We start from the raw sequence: 20,350 nt of genomic DNA, 5'->3' as shown, positions 1-20,350 counted from the left end.
CTACATTATTTATTTATTTCTATAAATAATGTAGCTAGGCACAGAAATAGATAATGCATCTTCTTCGTTCTAAGATAAGTTTTTGCTTCGTGGTGGGTATAAACTCGATACTCCTTTAAGAATCCCTTTTTATAAGGAGGATATCAAGCGGGTTGCAATAACTTCTGCCTCCCATTAGAACCTACGCCCTCCGGAATCGGAGGCAGAAGTCATATCCACTGGGCTATCACGACTGTACAACAGGTAATAATAATTATATAAACTATAATTATTATCTTTACCTATATTATAGGTAATAATCGTTTATCATTTACCTATGTTTGCCCAGTAGGATAGGCATGCATGATAAATTTAGGCGTAGCACTATTCATTGAAAAGTGATTCATCCTTTGTGTAGTTTTTAAATAACGCCTATAGACAAAAGATATTTTATGACCATAGATTAAAAATATCCAGTAGGTAGCTATCGTGACTTCATTGTTTTATAAAAAAATCTCGCGTTTTTTTAGTTTTTATGGTACCTATGATGTCAGTGGTTTTTACCATTCATAAGAACCACAAATTGTTGCCCGCGACTTTGTGGTGGATTAAGAATATTAAGACTTCTTCATTTTCGCTTCTATTGGTTATAATTCGAATTGTAATAACAGAGGTAGTGGGTACTGTATATAAGAGGAAGTCTGAAGAAGGTGGCGCCAGTGACAGAAAAATTGAGGAGTAGAAGGTTAGCTTGGTATGGACATGTAATGCGTAGGGAAAGTCATATTACTAGAAAAATGTTGAATGTGCAAGTGGAAGGACATAAGAGGAGAGGAAGGCCAAAGAGAAGAGATGGTTGGGTTGGGTGAAAGAGAACATGTGTGTAAAAGGAGTGGATGATGAGTTGACCACCAGTTGATTAAGGGTAGCCTAAGCCCAGGGATGAGAATTCCCTTTTATTTCAGAGTTCTTAATACGAAATGGACTTTTTGATGTTAGTATATACACCAGTCAATTTTGAAAATCACAATATTGTTATGCATTCCCATGGATTCCACATATTTTTAGGGACATTCTTGAACTTAATAAAAAGGCACCTAAGCCACTGTTTAATGTAGGTACATAAGTCACAAAAATTTCAATTTCAGCAGAGGTAATAAGCACAAAGTGGGATCACAATATCAAACATTTAGGTTAACCTCCTCATTTAAAATTCTTTATTATAACATATCTACCTATTGACTGTCTCAAAGAATACCTATTGACTGACTGACTGAAAAACTTGACTGTCTCATAATTGAGGTTTTTGGTAATTTATACCACTGCAAACTAATCAGAATTGAATGTAATAAATAATTAAGACAAGTATTATAATAGTTGACGTAAATGGTCAAACATATCCACGGCCACGGCTAGTATACCAGACGCACCCAGTTTCAAAAACGTCGGTCAAATCACCGATCAACTATTATAGATTTCAAAGTTGACTAGCGGCAATTTTCCGGGGCTTTGTAGAAACACCAATCATCTTAATACTTAAATGGTGACATTTAAAGCGTTAATTTCGCTGGACCAAGGTATTTAGACTAATAATTATACCCACTTTCCACTGTATCTAGAGCCAAAAGTGGGTTTAGGTGGGTGAGAGATCTCAGTCTGAAACTTCAGTGGGATTTACGATATGTGTTTAGAATCCAGGCTAGACTGAGGCATGTAGGTGCTATTGTTTGGTTTAGATCCGACGGATTCGACATAGCTTATATTTTTCTTCTAGGTATATGTGTGTCTTTTTGGGACTATATTTTTATGAATGTATACCAATGTTGTATTTATGTTAATTGTAATAATACATTTAAGAAATAATCAGCGTTTATTAAGTTCGTTTGCATGTTAAGTGGTCGCTGATCGTCGTTTTGGCAACTAGGTGCCAGTGTGACGGCAGTCGGGCAGCGGATTGTTTCAATGTGTCAGCACCGTAAATAACAGCATCGTTGGACGTCATTTGCATTTTTATTGTCGCCTGCATAATACGGAATGGATAAAGGCTGTAATTTAATCGCCGGCCCGCAAAATTGAATTATTTATTATTCGATCCGTTTGTAAAACACAATTATTCGGCGGCCGAATGTCATCGGTCGATGTCTTTTTTGGTATCAGTCCGAATCGGCCCGTCCTGTAAATTCACATATTTAAAGCAAAAAAAAAATCGCTATCATACTTTCCTGATTTCTTTTACAAGCAGTTGTGTCGCGGCGGTGATATTGTTCGGTCTCATTTTTACGTTTTAGAGATTTTTTTTTATTCCGAGTTTCACCGCGAACGATTCGCTCTGTGGCTGCTGTTTTTTTTAACCGTTCCCCAGCAAACAATACAAATGGGTAAGCCTACTTTATTCCGCTTTTTTATTATAAAGTTACTGAACGACGATGGAGTCCGATAACGATTAACTTTAGATTTTTATTCCGCGCCGATTATTTATTAATGCACGATTATAAAGAATGGTGGAACCGATTTAGAATTTACTGGTCGCGCGTTGAACTTCGAGAATGTTGCGAGGAATCCGGTGGCAGATTACAGATTAATGGTATTAATCATTCCGAAATATTTGCATTGAAATACCATATTCTTTTTTAATTGATTCTAATGCGATAGAGACTTCTCGTGAAACGCGTTTTATATTTTATTTTTCGGTTATATTTAATTCGGCGATATTTCACTTTCTGTTTTTGTTTAAAAATATCTTCTCGGAATATTTTTTGACGGCTGCACATTATAAAATTATTTTATTAATGCCGCATTGTTTTTATTAATTTTATCTTGATTCGGATATATTTTTCAAATAGTTAGACTTGACGTTCGCTATCTAAGTGATCTGATGTTTGTTTTAAAAGATTTCGTTATCCTTTACGGACAAAGAGTACACCGTTAACCGATTATGTTCGTACAAGGCTCCGAGTCCATGTCTGTCATACCAGTTCACGGAGCCGACGGGAAAATATCTGATAATCTCTCGTCCACCGATCTGCACTGTGGGTACCGTCGCGTACAAAATTACCAAACGACTATTTGACAAGCCAACTAACACCATATCCGAAATATTGACACAAAGACAGCGCGCTTGAATAGGCTAAAGAATTTAAGCCGCGACTGTACAGCGCACGCTCGAAAGTTCTCACAGCATCATGAGAATGCTTTTTACAATCGATATTCAAAAAAGAATAGCATCGATGTCTCTGTTGTCAACGGACAATTCTTTCGGAGATCGGCGCAGTCGCGTATCGAGTTGGTACTCTATACGTTGTGGAGTAAGCTTTGAAATCGTGCGGTGCTCTGGTGGTATTTTATTGTTCAGTTCGAGTATGAATTGCGTCAGCGACTAAAAAGACAAAGCATGGACATTGCGGCACATTGTGCGGCTAATGATGGGCCAAAACATTATATTTTTAGACGAGCCACGGCCGACCGCGCCGCGTGCCTTTATAAGGTCTACAGACGATCACAGTAAAGATTATAATCCGCTTTTATGGTGCCGGTAGCATGCTAGTTTTTTATTCGATCGGATAGATCATCGGACGGCTTACACGAATTTATATCTGCTTTTTTATCTGTTTCAAACTTTACTCTCACGTTGATTGGAAGCTTTAGATTTAAGTTGATTTTATACCAAATATTTTCAAGTGTTATTGAAACTTTTTATCAAAATACTGGAGTATCTGAAATCTCTTCAATCTCTGTCTGTTTTAGAAGTAGGTAATAAACTGTGCATTATAATAAATTAATAAATGCACTGTTTCTCACGAAATATATTATTTTGTAATCGTCATCAGAATATTTTCCGCAAGTTATTTAAATGTATCTATGATAATTAAATGAATAACAAGCCAAAGACCATCTGTTTCAGTGGCTTAACTACTAGAGCTAGGCCAAGTACCATCAGATTCAGTGGCGTAACTACTAGAGCTAGGCCAAGTACCATCAGATTCAGTGGCGTAACTATACCAGGCCCGTTGACGAATTCTTATGATGCCCCATGGGCCCCAGAAAAATCGTCACGTTGTAATTTTTTTATTGTTAGATGACTCAGAGCTCACGGCCTCGTAGGCTGAGAGCCCCTTCGAGTCGTGTGCCCATTATGCCAACCCTACCACTATATAGTTACGCCACTGCTCTATTACCTAAACCTTATCTTTAATTAAATTTTATAATTTAAGTATTTAATATAAGATTTTTATATTTAAAACTAGCGAACGCGAATATTTAAAACTAGCGAACTCTACTTCAATTTTCAGACGATTCGATTCAGTAGTCGAGGCGTGAAAGAGTAAGAAACATTCATACCATCAAAATCATCAGATTTTCGCAAATCTTGGGAATCCATAGATTTTTTCGGGATAAAAAGTAGCCTATGTGCTAATCCAATGTAAAATCTATTTTCATTCTAAATATCAGCCAAATCGGTTCAGTATCGGTTGCGGCGTAAAAGAGTAACAAACATCCAAACATACAAACATTCGCGTTTGTAGGTAATAATAATATTCATATTTCCATACGTATTGTATAGTCAACTGTTGATCACAATTGGTTTTGAGCTCGATACCAAAAAAATGTCGATGTTATGATCAAGTGTAGTATGTATTAGACCTATACATAAAATAATAGTAGATTGTTATACAAGGGGCTAAAAAGACCCATTATATACGAGGTATTTTTAGGGCCCGAGACGAAGACGAGGGCTGCCTAAATAGAAACCGAGTTTATAATGGGTTTAGCCCCACGTGTTACACTCTGCTTTTCATTCCAATTTAAAGTTTTTTATTTATTTTTCAAAACAATCAGGGACTTACCTATAATGATTCTATTTTCGAATAAAACCTCCTCCGTTTTATAGTAGGCTAGTACTTAGCTAGTACTCGTAACAGACAAGAATTAAAAAAACAAAATTACTTTAGCCCTTAGAGGCTAATATGCTTGTTTAGCCCCGCTGTGGAGTGGTAATATGACAGTGTTTTTGAGCAAGAGTAGTGAAAAATAACAAATTATAAAAACATAGATTACCTACTTACTGAAAAACCCTTACTTAGTAGAAGGCTTACTAAATAGGATTTTTCACTTGATCTGCCTTACTTACCACATCCAAATTCAAACGGACTTCCCAGAATAGATTAAATATTACCAACCTATCGAGGTCCTATAGGATTGAGATCTAAAAATTCGATTTTTAATTAGGAAATTAGCAACGCATGTCACCCGGTGTGGCCAAAATGGTCATTCATTTTGTCAACAAAAGTGGATCTGTTTGTGTGGCCATAAACTTGCCGATTGTCGATTGTCTATGGTCATTGTGCGCAAACACTAGTCCTGTGAGCCATTGTCTATGCTCGCACTCTGCAGTCCATAAGTTTAGACAACAAGTCTATGCGCTCCCCGTCGTTTGTCATAATGAATTCCAATTTCGTAAACAAAGCACGCCGTAATATGTTTTGATGTTTTTGGGTATTGTCGCATTTTGTCACTGTCCACGCCTGATTAGTTGGTAATATCTGTGACGGGACTAAATAGAATGGATTGTGAGGGCAATTTTTTTTTTGGAATTCTTCATTTTGTTTGAATTTCGGCTCAAAAGTTGTCACGTGTCGCGTGTTCCGTTATATCCTATTTGTATTATCGCCATAAATATCTTTAAGCTTCAATGGTTTCACGGTAAACTCAACACCATGGTAATGGGTTCGATTTTCGCCTGTCTTTTAAGACTAAGTAATTCTCGGAGAACGAGAATATTGCTCATAAATAAAATATATAAAGAGTCCTTTTTAAAAAAAATCTTCATCATCTTAAAATATCATCATCATTAAGTATCATCAAATTCATCATCATTAGGTATGCAAGTTTAAACAACCCGACTATTGGCTCGAGTCTTCTCTCAAAATGAGAGGGGTCAGGCTAATAGTACACCACGCTGGCACCACCATGGTGTCACACACGTAAAGATTTATGAAAATTCTCAGGTATGCTATAGGTTTCCTCACGATGTTTTTTCTTCACCGTTTGAGGTATGTGATATTTAATTTCTTGAAAAGTTCGAGGTGCCCAGGGCCGGATTTGAACCTATACAGATTCGTAAGCGGAGGTATACCCACTGGGCTATTACGGCTCAATTTTTTTTTATTGGAGTTTACTCCTTAGGAATCGATTTTTCTTGTATAGTACTCGTAGCCCCTGCTATGACAAAAATATGGACAGTAAAATTCAATGAACGAATGACAGCGATACGTTTTTTGTGCGCAGCCTATTCTGCGCACCTTTCACTTTTTAGGCGTTGTATTGAGACGTACATATTTACATAGTGTATGCTGCGGAACAACTATTTAGACAGTCGATCTGAAAGAGTAAACTCCATTCGTGCGTCGGAGCTGAAACACACTTTTTTTTTGTAATTTGTTATTACATAATAGAACCTGTAAATCTTTGTGATTTTATAAAAAGTGAAGTTATAAAATTTTATAAATTTAAATTTTATAAACGCTAAGTTTGTCAGCTCATGCACCTATCATAGGTTAGAAGGTACTTTGGCGTAATATAAAATATGGACTGTGATGACTTTTGTATGTCGTAGGTAGGTTACCTACTTGTAACAGGTTTCAAGGCCCCTCAATACTAACTCCTATGGTATAGGAACAAGAACTGACTGTATTTCAGTCTACAGCATATTAAGTAGTTAATAAAATGCCAAATTTCACCACCATATGGCCATATTTATAAACATGGTATAAGATTAATTATACCTCAATTTTCTTCAAAGTAAAGTGGTCTTAACTGTTTAAAGTTTACTTTACTTTGATGAAAATTTAATTTTAAATTTTAATCCATGTTTATACCTAAATATGACCGATAGGCTTTTAATAATAGACCTGACAGTGCGCCGTGCAATAATGTTATTAGTTTTCCTCATAAAAGTAAACTAGTAAAAGCTAAAAAAGGAAAAAGTACCAAAATAATTGGACATTGCTTACGTGATAACCCCCATGTGAAATTTAGAATCAATCCATCGTTAAAATTGAAAAAAATATTAAGTTAAAAAATAATTAAGACAATATTATGGACCTAAAGAGACAATATTCGACTCGGGTACAGAAGGTAGGCCTTAAAACTGATGTTCCTCACTTTAGAATTCTGTTTTTCGGCACTTAAAATTCCCGCAAGTGGATTTTGTTTATGATGTTTTAAGTGTATTTTATAAAGTTATAAAAAATTACTAGTAGGTATTATATGTTTATATAAATAAATGTGACAAATTTACTTAATATTAACTAGTAATTGTTGATAAAGATTTGCTTTAGGTAAACCCTTAACCCTTTAATGTATGATTGATGAACGCGTCGTGTCGAGTGGGAGCTGCGTCGAGAGGCGGCGCGTAGCTCGGTAGCCGCGGGCCACATAAATAACCGGCCTCACCGCAAACAACGACGCATTTACTACATTATTATATTTTATACATGCGCTGGCGCAATACACGGAGGCTCTAATGCGCGCCCAACCTACATAATAACGAGAACGCGCGGAAGGCGTAACTCGGTGGCAGTCTGCCGTCTCGCTCGGCGGCGCAGACGCCGCGCGCCCGAGCGAGACGGACGAACACAAATTTATTAAAACGAAAAAAAGCTCAACCGCTACTGCACTCCGCGTCGCCTCCACAGAACTAGATACATTTTTCCACGTCGCAGTGCGCGAACGAGAGGCGAACTCCGAACGCGCGCGCGAGTGGGACGGCTAGCGTTTCGCGAGGAGGGCGCGCAGTTAAACGGCCGGTCATGTGGGCACTGCCGGTGTTGCGCACGCGCTACCTCGGCGCGGTCGAGTTCCACGCTCACGCTGCGTCGTCCGGCTCGCTTAGCCCGCATGACCTTTACTCGGTGAACTTAGGAAGCGTCGTTCGGTGTGAAACGTTCATTAGACCCCCTTCATCCCGCACGCCGTGGTCTTCCGACTCATCAGCGACAGCGAGAGAGTGAAAAAGATGGCAGGCGATCGCCAGCGCCGCAGCTAAAGGTATTCGTAGAATGCGTGATCTGTATCGAGCGGGCGGCGCGCGGAGCGGGGCGCGGGGCGCGTTCGGAAGCGGTGGCAGCTCCCATCGACTCCTGGGGTTATTCTTCCTCAGGCCACTGCTGCTCGAGCTACGTACAGAGCGAGCCAGTTTTTTCATTCCACCGCACCGCACGCCACACACTCGTTAAGCCCGTGCCAACACGAGAAGTCGCCACTAATAAATTACTGTTTTTTACTGCACTCGAACAGTCTACGCCGCGCAGCCGACTAATTTATACGTAAAAATAAACATCAATCAGCAATAAACGCCGCCGTTAGCGCCCGAGCCCCGACACTGTGAGTACAGCATCTCTTCTTACTATTTCTTAATCTAATCGATGTTCTCTTAATTCGCACTTCGCCGATCGCGAAGCTGATACGAGGCGGAATCCGCTTCAAACGATACCCAAATAAAACATCTTGACATGACAATTGAGGGAGCGCAGCTTTTAATTTACAAATATTTTTTTACAATGTGGTATTTTTTGTTTATTATTTATTACTTTAATACTTTTATTTAAAATAAAATAATCCAGAAAACATAAAATAAATGAAATAAAAATAGCGGAAAACTGAAAATACGTGAAACGTACTCGTAAATCTAGATCTATCGCAAACCAGAATAAATTATATTTTTTACAACGAGTGGGTTTTTCATAATATTTCAGATATGCTTTTTATTGTTTAAAATAAAACTGATTAAAATTGTAAGTAAAATAAACGTTTTGCGGAAAAAAATGTTGTTCAGTGATTATTAAAAATGACCAACCTACCAACAAGGTGTTAACTGCTATCATTCATACCAAATAAATGATGCCCAAACATTCTTATTAGCATTTACAATTTTATGCTAATCTTCCAAACTAATAGAGCAGTAGGTGTAAAAATTTATCATAATATAATGCGTAAATTTAGCTCGAAAGCAATTTAAGCACGTCGACATTTTAGGGTTATATTATGCGTTATAAAGATTTCAATTTTTAAATTTGAACATTTTAATAGGGTACCCATCTAAATAAAATGCATACCCCCGATAAATTATGAAGGATTGAGATAAAAAATTGTATTTTAGTTATCACAATAAGTCCCTCCATTACTATGTAAATTCACCCTTAGCGCCTCTTGAGGTTCGGAGAAAAAAAGTTTATTCAAAAATATTGTCGTTGTACTTTTTTTTTAAATTACTGGCACCCGACTTGAGCACCATTGAGTGTCCGATCGGGTCTATTTTATAACGATTTATGGGTTATTCAACAATAAAATGTCTATTCTTCAATGGTTTTTCGAAAAAAGCTGACGTTATTAAAGAACGTATGGGCTGATACGTCGCATTGTATGGGCAATGCTTTGATGCATCGTTAAACACGATTTTTGACACTTTCCAATATTTTGGTTCCCATGAGTGTTATTTTTTGTAAAAAAATGCTATTAATAATCGTTATTTGATTCTTCACTATCGCATATTATATAAAAAATAAATACATTTTATATTTTCAAAAAAAAAATTTCAATTTTATTACTGAAAAAGTATTCATAAATAAATCTATAATTTAAGTGTTGACCAATTAACTCAACACAACTCTCAAAACGGTCATAATAGCGTCAAAATAAAATTAATTTCACGAATAAGTAAAATTAATTACACGAGAAATCTCAGTCTGAAAAAATTAAAAAAAAATGTTAATATTAATGTTAATGTCTTGATTTTTTTTAGTAATATTTCCTTTCCTCTAAGTACCTAGGTAGATATTATCATTATGAAGTTCACATGTGAATTTTTAATAAAACGTGTAAACAATAAAAAAAATTGAGGATAATATCTTTATACCTTTAATGTAAGGCTAATTCAAATGCTTATTGCCCATACAATGCCATCAGGCAGTTAAAAACATATCTGTAATTACAGACATCGGCCTTCGTAGGCCAAGAGCCAGCGGTGTTAATTACTTTGTCGATATTCATTTTATGTTGTAGTAAAATTATTTTATTACTTACAAAATGCTTAATATTGACTATTAATTGTGTACTTCATTATTAATTAATAACTATATACCTACGTTAATTACCCACTCAAATGGAATATTAAAATGCAATGTTATGCAATCTGCAGCGTGAATACTGTAGACCTAAAAAAAATTTGACGTTTTGATTTGATAAAAATCTAGTAAAATAGGGAGTTTTGTTAGTTAAAATAGGGAATTACTTGTGAAAATTTATCTTTTTTAATTAAACTTCATAATGTGGTATTAAAACATTGATTTTATTTGCCGGATATAATGTTATAGTCGATGTGAATAATGTATTAACATATAACTTGTAAAGTACGATATTATTTTATTTCACATTAATATAAAAAATACTCCATTTTAAGCAAATTCAAATTACTACTGCCCGTAGCTATAAATACAATTTCAGTTATTTTGTAATCTTTGGAAACAGTTTAAATTCTGGATAAAAATAGCTTTCTCTGACAAAATTCACATTTATAATATTAGTGACGACTTAAAAATAAAAGTAAAATTATTGTCATACATTGTTATCACAATTATTGAGATAAAAAAATATTTTAAACGAAAATGACGAAAAATACATGGACAGTGAGAAATTCAGCTCTTATTCGTGTTACAAGCTCTTGAAGTAAAAAGCGTATCTCGGTAGTGAATAATTATCCCGCGCTCGTTTTTATTCGTGTCTGAATGCAAATAACATGAATTATAAACCAAGCGATTTGAAATCATCGTTTTTATTGCATGAGTGCAAAACTTTAACGAGTACATACGCATGAATGATGCAATTAATTATTTACATCTCATCAACAGTGAGAGTTTTGTTATAGCCTATTATTTTTAAGATGTATTCAACATCTTTATTGAGGAAATATATAAGTGTACTTGAAAAATCTTTTTCGTTTGGTATTTTTGTAGATTTGAAAATACTTTAAGTACCTACTACTACCTGTCGATATTCTGTTTAACAATAAGAATTTGAAACCATTTTGCATTACAACAAACTATAATAAAGGAAAACTATAAGTTATAATATAGATACATTAAATTATTTAGCTATAATAACAGCTATTATGCTTATTTGATAGATTGGAATGAAAAAATATAATTCAACCGATCTGCATGAAAAATCAGAGGTAGCTACAAAAAAAGGATAACTTTTATTCATATAAATATACTGTTTTCAACTTAAAAATTGTTTTTTTAACAGTTATTAAAATCAGTCAATCGATTAGCAAATTATGAATACCTCAAGGGATGTTAGTAATATCACTTGTAGCAATAAATTTTATATAAAGATTTAAAATAGTTACGATATACAAACTAAAACTAAAAATTTGCATTAAAAACATAACAACGTAAAAAATTTAAATTGTGTTTGTAAGATATTTCGGAATGCCGATCACGCGCTCCGGGGAGCTCACCGCGCCGGCTTCTTTTAACTTCGCCGAACGTTTTCTTCGTATGGGACACAAATACAAAATATTATGTCACATACAAAATCATTTTGTACCTTTTGTTTGACATTAGCATACATACGATAGGAAAAAAGTATTTTTTGAGTATCGAGACAGTAATAACTTTAAAACTAGAACTCCTCATTATAAAGACGTACATTCTGAATTATTAAATATATTTGTACTGCTAGACGAAATTTGAAGAGGGAATATGTTGAGCAATTTACTTCTACGTTGTGATATTTATCGATTGCTTGTGACCATTAGTTACTTTACTGTAAATTACTTAAAAAGTAAAGTTTTAGAAAAAGAAATCAGATTCATACGAAATCAGAATATTAAACAAATTTTCCATTAATCTACAACCCCAGTAACGAACGTTATAAACATGGATATAAGAAGCGCTGGCTTAACCGCTTTATCTACAAGTACATTCTGACTCTGTGGTTATACAAGTATTGGCTTACATTACTTAGACTGTAAAGTTTGATTAAGAAACAGTTAAATGTCTCTTACTTATATTATTTGACTTTCGTTCCGCATATTTGACAACTCAACTGTCCATGTAAATGTCTATGTTATTAACACATTGCTCCATGTTTCCGAGCCACAGGTTGAAATAATGTCCAGAGACAATGATAATTTATCGTCAGAATCGCTTTTGTCATAACGCCGACCGGACCGGAGCGATCATACGTCCATTAATTCTCGTTCGATGTTTAAATATTGATCGGGAATACGAAATTGATTATAGTGTCTCCCACAGAACAGAAATTCCTCGCTAGTTATATTTTATTATTTAAATAATCGTATACGGATGACTTATTTTCATTCTGTAACTTTTCTACAGTGTATTTAATAATAACTTTCAAGTGTTTCAATTTAACTGTTTCATCGTTTACTTGTTATATATATTTTATAAAATCTTTATATTTTTTATTTTTAGCGTATGTAAAGTCAAAAGCTGTAACACATCTTTATAAACACATTTTTAAGTAACAACAGCGTTGTGGTTATTGTGAATCATTTAGACTTTCATTTGTTCCTTTATGTACAGGAAGCATAGCAATGTACACGAACGATCAAAAGTCAATAATGTACTTGTACATAACGTCCTCTTAACATAATTTGTCAGTTAGCACAAGAATATGGCAGGAAACTTTTATTTGTAGGAGATAAAAAACAAAGGTTGGGCGAGCCTCGGTCCAGCTTTATCTGTCTTACCATAATAGATAAACGAATTCCTTTCTTGGATGTGTTAAATATTAACAAATAGAGCTATGTTTAGGCATTTAAAACCTCCATGTTGACAGTTGGTGATGAAATTCTACAAAACGTATTTAAATTTGTGTCAGCGCAACGAAATCTCAAAGTTAAATTAAAAATCTTTTGAGATTTCGTTGTTAGTCTTAATTAGTAAACAATGTTCTTATTAATTAGACTTTTATCACTTTTGGGCTCACTTTAAATGCAATTAATACTGCGTACTTACTTATATGCAAATCTTTGCATTATAGTCTATTATAGATATATTTTTTAAGTCTTGACTTTCTAGGAACTTATTAAAATAACCAATAGACATACTAACGAAAGAAAATTCCATTATTCCTTTAACGAAAGCAAATTCTTCTATTTCTTTGTACAATAACTCAAACAAAACATTGTAAGTACCTAATATGTGTAATAGGTATGTAACGCAAATTGTTTGCGAATTCGCAACAGTTGTACAAAAGCGCTTTGTTCAATATGCAATCTTTATTCATTTCCGTTATCGATACCCGCGTTATCTGTGTTTGCGCACGGGCCAGACACGGGCAGTGTTTTGTTGGCCGCCTCTTTGACTATCCCGACTGATAACTTTGTATAGCGATAAACTTTACAAATACTAAAACCACTTGCAGTAACGCCGAGCCTTGCGTGTTATCATTTATTATTATTTTATGGTGTTTTCATTTTAATACGTAAGTGTTCGCGGCCGTGAAACGATTGTGATCTTACACATTGTTATCGTGTAATCTAAATTAGGTGTCTATTGTATTTAATTAATTTTACACATACTCGTAATGTCAAAATACTACGATATGGTATAATTTATTGATATATGTAATGGTTTCGGAATAAAAAATTATATCTTCGTATCTACGTCAATGAACATACGAGTACGATATACGTCATGGAATGATATAGCAGAACGCGATGACATATCGAGATCCTTCTAGATTTTTAGATTAATTATTATTTCGTCTGGTAATGCGCTTTCTGTTAGCACCATCCGTTTCTGTCACGAAGCTGCGTTGCTGTTTCACTTTCAAGGGTTCGGTTTTTTAGTGTTATGGTTTTAAAAAATATAATTATGTTTTTCAAGATTTTTTTTTTATTTTCTAAAAAACTCGTCTAAAAATACAAATGTTCGAGTTTTATTTTAGGAAATCGGTATTTAGACGATCATTCAATAGGAAATCTAATTATAAAATAAAATTATCAAAAGTAAAAAAAATCACCCTTATGGGATTTAAATAGGGGCTGAAATTTTTATATAATTTGTTATATAATTTCACGATATCACATTTATTATCTTATTGAAAGGGGATGAAAGTAACACTGATTTTTTCACGGACGCCTGCGTATAAATCCCACTGCAGATCATTTCTAATACGAGTAACGACGCGACGAGATTATTTTTAGGTAGGTACTTCTAATTACAAACTAACTGAAAAAAACGGCATTTCGCAGGTTCATTCAAAGCTAAGCTCAGATAACATAATTTTACAAAGTAAAATGTAATGGGGTTGAAAAGAGGATCAAAATAACACTGATTTTTTCACAGTCGCCCGCGTCTAGTGTTTTTTTTTTTATTTTTTTACAAGTATAAGCACCGCTGAACATTTTTAATTTGTTAGTATATGTAATTACAACCTGATTAGACATTTCGCACGTTAATTGAAAGCTACGCCTTGATCACGTGGAAAGGGTTGAAAGGGGGATGAAAGTTACACTGATTTTTTTTAACACACACTCGCGAATCTAATATTATTTCTTTATCTTTTTATTTTTTCACTAGTATTAACCCCACTCTAGATCATTTTTAATATGTAGGTACATCTAATTACAACCTACCTGTCAAAGATTAGGCACTTCGCACGTTCATTCAAACTTGAGCCCATTGAGCCGAATGTTTGCTAAGGCCAGTTCACACCGGCGCTATTTGACCACGATAGCGCCACAGGTGACTGTACCTGACTTTTTGTGTATTCAGCGAGTTAGATCTGTTTGGGTGTTTGCGGTCAGATTTTCGAGTGTTTAATGTCTGTTTGGTTTTACATTTTTTTGTACGCCCGGATTGATATTATTTTGTTAGCGATAGGAAGTGGTTTTTGTTAATATTGTTAAGCACCAATGTGCGAGCACCTTTCTCCAGAGTGTCCAAATTCAAATGGTCACGTAGCATTATGCTGAGCTGGGGCTATTTTCTGGGTTATTTCTGGGTATTGTCCTGGATGTCATAGTGTACTGATGTGTGGCATAATTTCGAAATAGACGCATTTTTCTTTCTTTCTTTCTTTGTATCAACACAATTTATAGACTTAATGCAAATATTTTATGTTAAATCTATAAATACTTTGTGGCTGTACAAATTTAAAATGTCTTTTATGCCTCAAAATATTGTTATATGTGTGTTCGTATACCTATAAATAAGTGTTAATTAAGAATACAATTTAAAATATTAACTAGTTTATAATGATGCTAAATTGTAACCATAATTATTATTTATCATATCTTCAAACACAAAATAAACATGTAGGTAGTTTTTATTGATTTTCACTGTTTTAAAAATGAAAATAATTTCATAATGCAGCGTTTAACAGATACAAAATTTAATTTTGTTTAAAATTTCAGCTATATTAGAATGGAAAATATACCTACCTTAGTGTAGGTATTGTAGGTACATATTTTCTAATAGGCACAATATCTAATCTAAAAGCTATGAAAATAAGAGATAATATTATGTAATAATTAGGCAATATTCACACTTTTAAACGTTCTAGTTAAGACACAAATACACCAGCGTCCCACGTAAAAACTCCTCCGAGGCAAACAGAAGAAAGTTCCTCCCACGCGTGTGCGTCAAATAAAAAAGTAAAAATTCGTTTTTCGAATTCCCCAATCAGCTACCGAATTACACGCCACGCCTCCGCGTTCTGATTGGTGAACAGTAGCCGGATTAAATTTTTTTTCACTGCGTACGAGCATAATCAACCCGTTTGATAGATAACATTCTGAAGGATGGAATCTTTAAGTTTCGTTACAATACAAAGTTTGCGGTGGTCTCTTGAACTATATCTTGACAGAAAAAATACAAATACCTACATAATATTATTATATTATACTAGCTGACGCCCGCGACTTCGTCCGCGTGGAAATCGATGGAAACTTTCAACCCCTATTTCACCACTTTAGAGGTTGAATTTTAAAAACTCTTGAATCACATTATATTTCGTATTTCTTTTATGATTTATGATCAAATTTTTAAAACTGAAACTTAAAATGAAGGATACAAACCTTCTATAGGTACAAACTTTCAACCCGTATTTCACCCCCTTCTATTTTTATTTCAGGGTCAAAAAGTACCCCATGTTTTGCTCCAAGGTCCCATTTATTTTTATACCAAAATTCATCTTGATCAGTTCAGCCGTTTAGCCGTGAAAAGGTAACAGACAGACAGAGTTACTTTCGCATTTATAATATTAGTAGGGATTTATTGAGGTTAATTTCTTCAGTAGTAGAGCTCTTTCATCCGGGGAATGGGGATGATGACTAGGTTTGAATATGTTGATTTTTAGGATACATTCGGGTAAATAAGGACAATGTTAACTACTTTAAACATAAAAAGCAAAGATTGTCTGGATATTTGCAAAATAAATGAGATTATAAAATTTCAAAATCTATTAAAAATCTTTAGATGAAAATTCATACAGTTTTAGCTTCCTTACATTAAATGTGACATTTTTTAATATTTGAACTATAAACATAAACGCACAATTAACAACGATATTAGTAGTTATGTTTGAGCGCAAATACAAATGTAACGATCATTCATTGCCTACGACGTCATTAGTTCGTGCCATTTTGCATGGGGCGTTTTTCAGGGATCCGCGGCAGCGCCGCAAATCTGACCCTTTAAATCCCTGTAGCTCCGAAAGTAATGATCGCAGTTACCCTGTTCCTTTTACAAAATTGCTTTACTATTAGCATACTCTTAATTTATGTACAATTTAAAAAACTGTCATCATCCCTATTACTACCGCTATGCTTGTTTATGCAGTCAAGCAGCAAATTAATTAAAATGCCTTCTTTTCACAATTAAAAAAAATCTTTGTTGCATTGATAATTTGGATTAAACGAATAAAGACATCTGAATATCAATACATCCAGAAAATTAGCTAATAAATGCATAACGCTAGCCACTCACTAACCAATAAATCCACGTGCCTACAACCGAATAAAATTGATCGTGTGTTGGTCGCGATCTGCATGATGTCATGCACTGCAGCGATAATGCCTAGTTCGGACTACTTTATTACGAGTATTTTAGTCGAGTACGAATAATTTTTGGATTAACCGCCCAAAAATCGTTCGTACTCGGCTAAAATACTATCCGATAAAACTGATTGTGTGTTGGTTGTAATCTGATGTCATGCACTGCAGGCACGTGGTCTTATTGGATGGTGAGTGGCTATAATAATAATTATTTAAGAAAGTTTCACAATTTTTTGTGTCCTCAAATTCATGCTTACCCTGGCTAAAACTATGCATGCCACTGCATGGGATATGGCTCGAGGCCGTATCCATGTTTTAATTATATACGCAGACATTATGTTTGGTCACGATCTCATAAGAACATTGAGACAAGCCCTTAGCTCAGATTTAATTGTTGTTTTGATTAGTCAATCCCTTTTTAGTACAATGCGAGATTAAGTCCTTGGTATGTCTTTATTCTGCCTCTTTGATTCAGTGGTTAGTTATTACCTTCGGTAACGAGGTCCTGGGTTCGAATCCTGGGTCAGGTTATAAAATGTACTGATCTTTTCTTTCTTATAAACATGATTAATTCGATTTGTCTCCATCAGCCAAAAGGTCGTTCTATACCTATAGGGGGAAGTATGTAAGTCCTGTGTGATGTCCATCAATAGGCAATGGATAACATTTGTTACATACTCGTAGAATCACAATTTCGTATATGTCAACTAGCATACGTCATCATTAAAACACAATGGAAAATACATCTTTCTACTCATCCTATTCCAGACTAAATACATATTTAATAGGGATGATGACAGTTTTATTACAGTTAAATTGTATATAAATTAAGAGTATACTAATAGTAAAGCAATTTTGTCAAAGTAACAGGGTATCTGTGATCATTACTTTCGGAGCTACAGGGATTTAAAGGGTCAGATTTGCGGCGCTGCCGCGGATCCCTGAAAAACGCTCCATACAAAATGGCACGAGTTAGTGACGTCGTTGGCTCGCTGATCGTTAGATTTGTATGGGTGTTCAAACAAAATTACTAATATATTTGTTATTCGTGCGTTTATGTTAATAGTTCATTTATTGAAAAATGTCACATTGAATGTAAGGAAGCTAAAACTGTATGAATTTTTATCTAATTACGATAAAAGATTTTTATTACATTTTGAAATTTTATAATCTTATTTATTTTGCAAATATCCAGTCAATCTTTGCTTTTTATGTATAAATTAGTTAACATTGACCTTATTTATCCGAATTTATTATAAAAATCAATATATTCCAACCTAGTCATCATCCCCATTATAGTTACTTATCTTGCTTTTAAAGGAAAACGAACCGCCTCCATAATACTAACACGTTTCCTGAAAAATATGCATTCGACAATCGCATACATTTAAACATATAAGAAGCTTCTTTTATGATTTTGGACTAATAGGTACAAGAAAAGAATGAAAGAATTGCCTTCTTATATAAAGCCTGAAGGCACGCACACCAACACACACATAACACACGTACCTATGTGTGACGTGCGTGTATGTATTTGTATGTGGGAGTCGGCTACCGGTTTACGCGGCAGCCAATCAAAGCCGCGGGAGAAATCGAGCTACTGTTAATAAGTTGCCTCGTTCAACTCACGCTATATGTAACACGGGATTGGTTGATTTAAAAATGGAAATGGAAAACTTTACGCACACATTGTCAATTTGTTTTTATCTGTAACTGAAATGTTTACTGTAGATTTAATTTAATTAAAGTTAAATTAAAGATTAAATTTAATTAAAGTAGATCGATTGTGATTATTGATAATTTTATGAATCTTATCTTTGATATCGTAAGTAGGTACCTAAATCGAATTTTATTATTGAAAATTAGACTAGTTTCTGTAGAAATACGGAAATAATATATAGCCTATAGCCTTCCTCGATAAATGGGCTATATAATAAAATATATACATAAAATATGGGATAAGGCTGAAAGAATTTTTCAAATCAGACCAGTAGTTCCTGAGATTAGCGCGTTCAATCAAACAAACAAACACTTCAGATTTATAATATTAGTAGGTATACCTAGATAGTCGTAGTAAAAACGAAAAATATCCAGGTGACAATAAATATCTATATAGGTACCTATATATAGGTACCTATGTTATTATAATATGTTTTAGTCTGCCAATAGTTAGTTACCAGTATGTAGTTTCGGACCACTTGGACCTGGGTTCGAATCCTGGGTTGGGTTTTTTCTTCCAAGAAATTTTTAGCTATATTCTCAGCCTGGAGTTGGGAAGTTGGTGGTATTACAAGGGCCTCGAAGAACATGTAAAACAGTCAGCCCTGGTCATTATCATTAAAATATGATAGTGATCGTTAACGAATTTAACATTATCACTCTAAGCCCACCAACCATTGAACCAGCGTGGTGGGTCTAAGCTCCATATCCCCTGTCCTATAAGGAGGTAGGCCTGGTCATGTAGTGAGCCGTAAAAATAGCTTGATATAATTATGAATATCTTATTTAACTTTATAATTGAGGTTTTACGATATGTCAGTATCAATAACTAATATAATGAATTTAAAACCTAAAAACGTATCCACTAAACTTAAATCCGAAAAATAACATCACACGTTCTACCTGCTGATCAGTTTAAAGCCGGTGCTAAGCCAGTGTCGTATTAGTTTAAGCCGTTTCTGTAAGAACTCCATGAAAGATCACTGTCTGAAATATCTAAAAATGTTCAATAAACATGGCTTGAATTAATACATCATCGGCTTAGCACCGTCTTCAAACTGTATGTAATCTCTGGATCTACTGAACCGATTTCGAAAATTCGATAACGACTAGAAAGCTACATTATCTGTGAGTGTCATGGTCTATATTAGTCCCCGTATTATCACAGGAATGGGAACTACGCGGGTGAAACCACGGAGCGCTGGCTAGTAATTTCCAAAGTAGATATAGTTATGTTTTAATAAGGAATGCATTACAGTTAAGAAGTAGTTAGCATTTATATACGCTGTAGAACATAAGCAATCAGTGCCGAGGGAGGCTTGCGCCGGGGGCGATGCGAGCGCCCAATATATCAGTGCACTGCGCACAGCGGTGCAGTGGAGTAGACATGCGTGCTAAAAAAATATGCATTATAAAAAATTCATTTAAAAAAATTAAAAAAACTAATACTATAAAGCGTATGAATGGAGCTAATATCTCTTGAGGATGCTCCAGTTTTAAAATAAACTAAACAAGTAAAGATTTTTGTTGCTTTTCAGTGACTTTGTCGGTATCGTCGTTTTGTTT

At 34.5% G+C, this 20,350-nt stretch overlaps 1 protein-coding gene across 3 annotated transcripts in view; it reads left to right on the top strand.

Annotated features, from left to right (window-relative positions):
- The first annotated feature begins 2,156 nt into the window (after positions 1-2,156).
- LOC112045021 (protein drumstick) overlaps positions 2,157-20,350 on the top strand; it is a 41,509-nt gene continuing 23,315 nt past the window's right edge. The window contains exon 1 of one of the 3 annotated variants that reach the window (XM_024081058.2): positions 2,157-2,357. The gene's annotated coding sequence lies outside the window, so the exon portion shown is untranslated. Of the gene's footprint in view, positions 2,358-7,770; positions 8,026-8,065; positions 8,362-20,350 lie in introns of those variants that run through there. The other 2 variants (XM_024081056.2, XM_024081055.2) reach the window with 2 other exon arrangements.

Source organism: Bicyclus anynana, chromosome 19 (genome assembly GCF_947172395.1).
Source record: "Bicyclus anynana chromosome 19, ilBicAnyn1.1, whole genome shotgun sequence".
In the NCBI taxonomy this organism is placed as follows: domain Eukaryota; kingdom Metazoa; phylum Arthropoda; class Insecta; order Lepidoptera; family Nymphalidae; genus Bicyclus; species Bicyclus anynana.
Note: the sequence above shows the minus strand (reverse complement) of the source record. Positions and strands in the feature narration are given on the sequence as shown.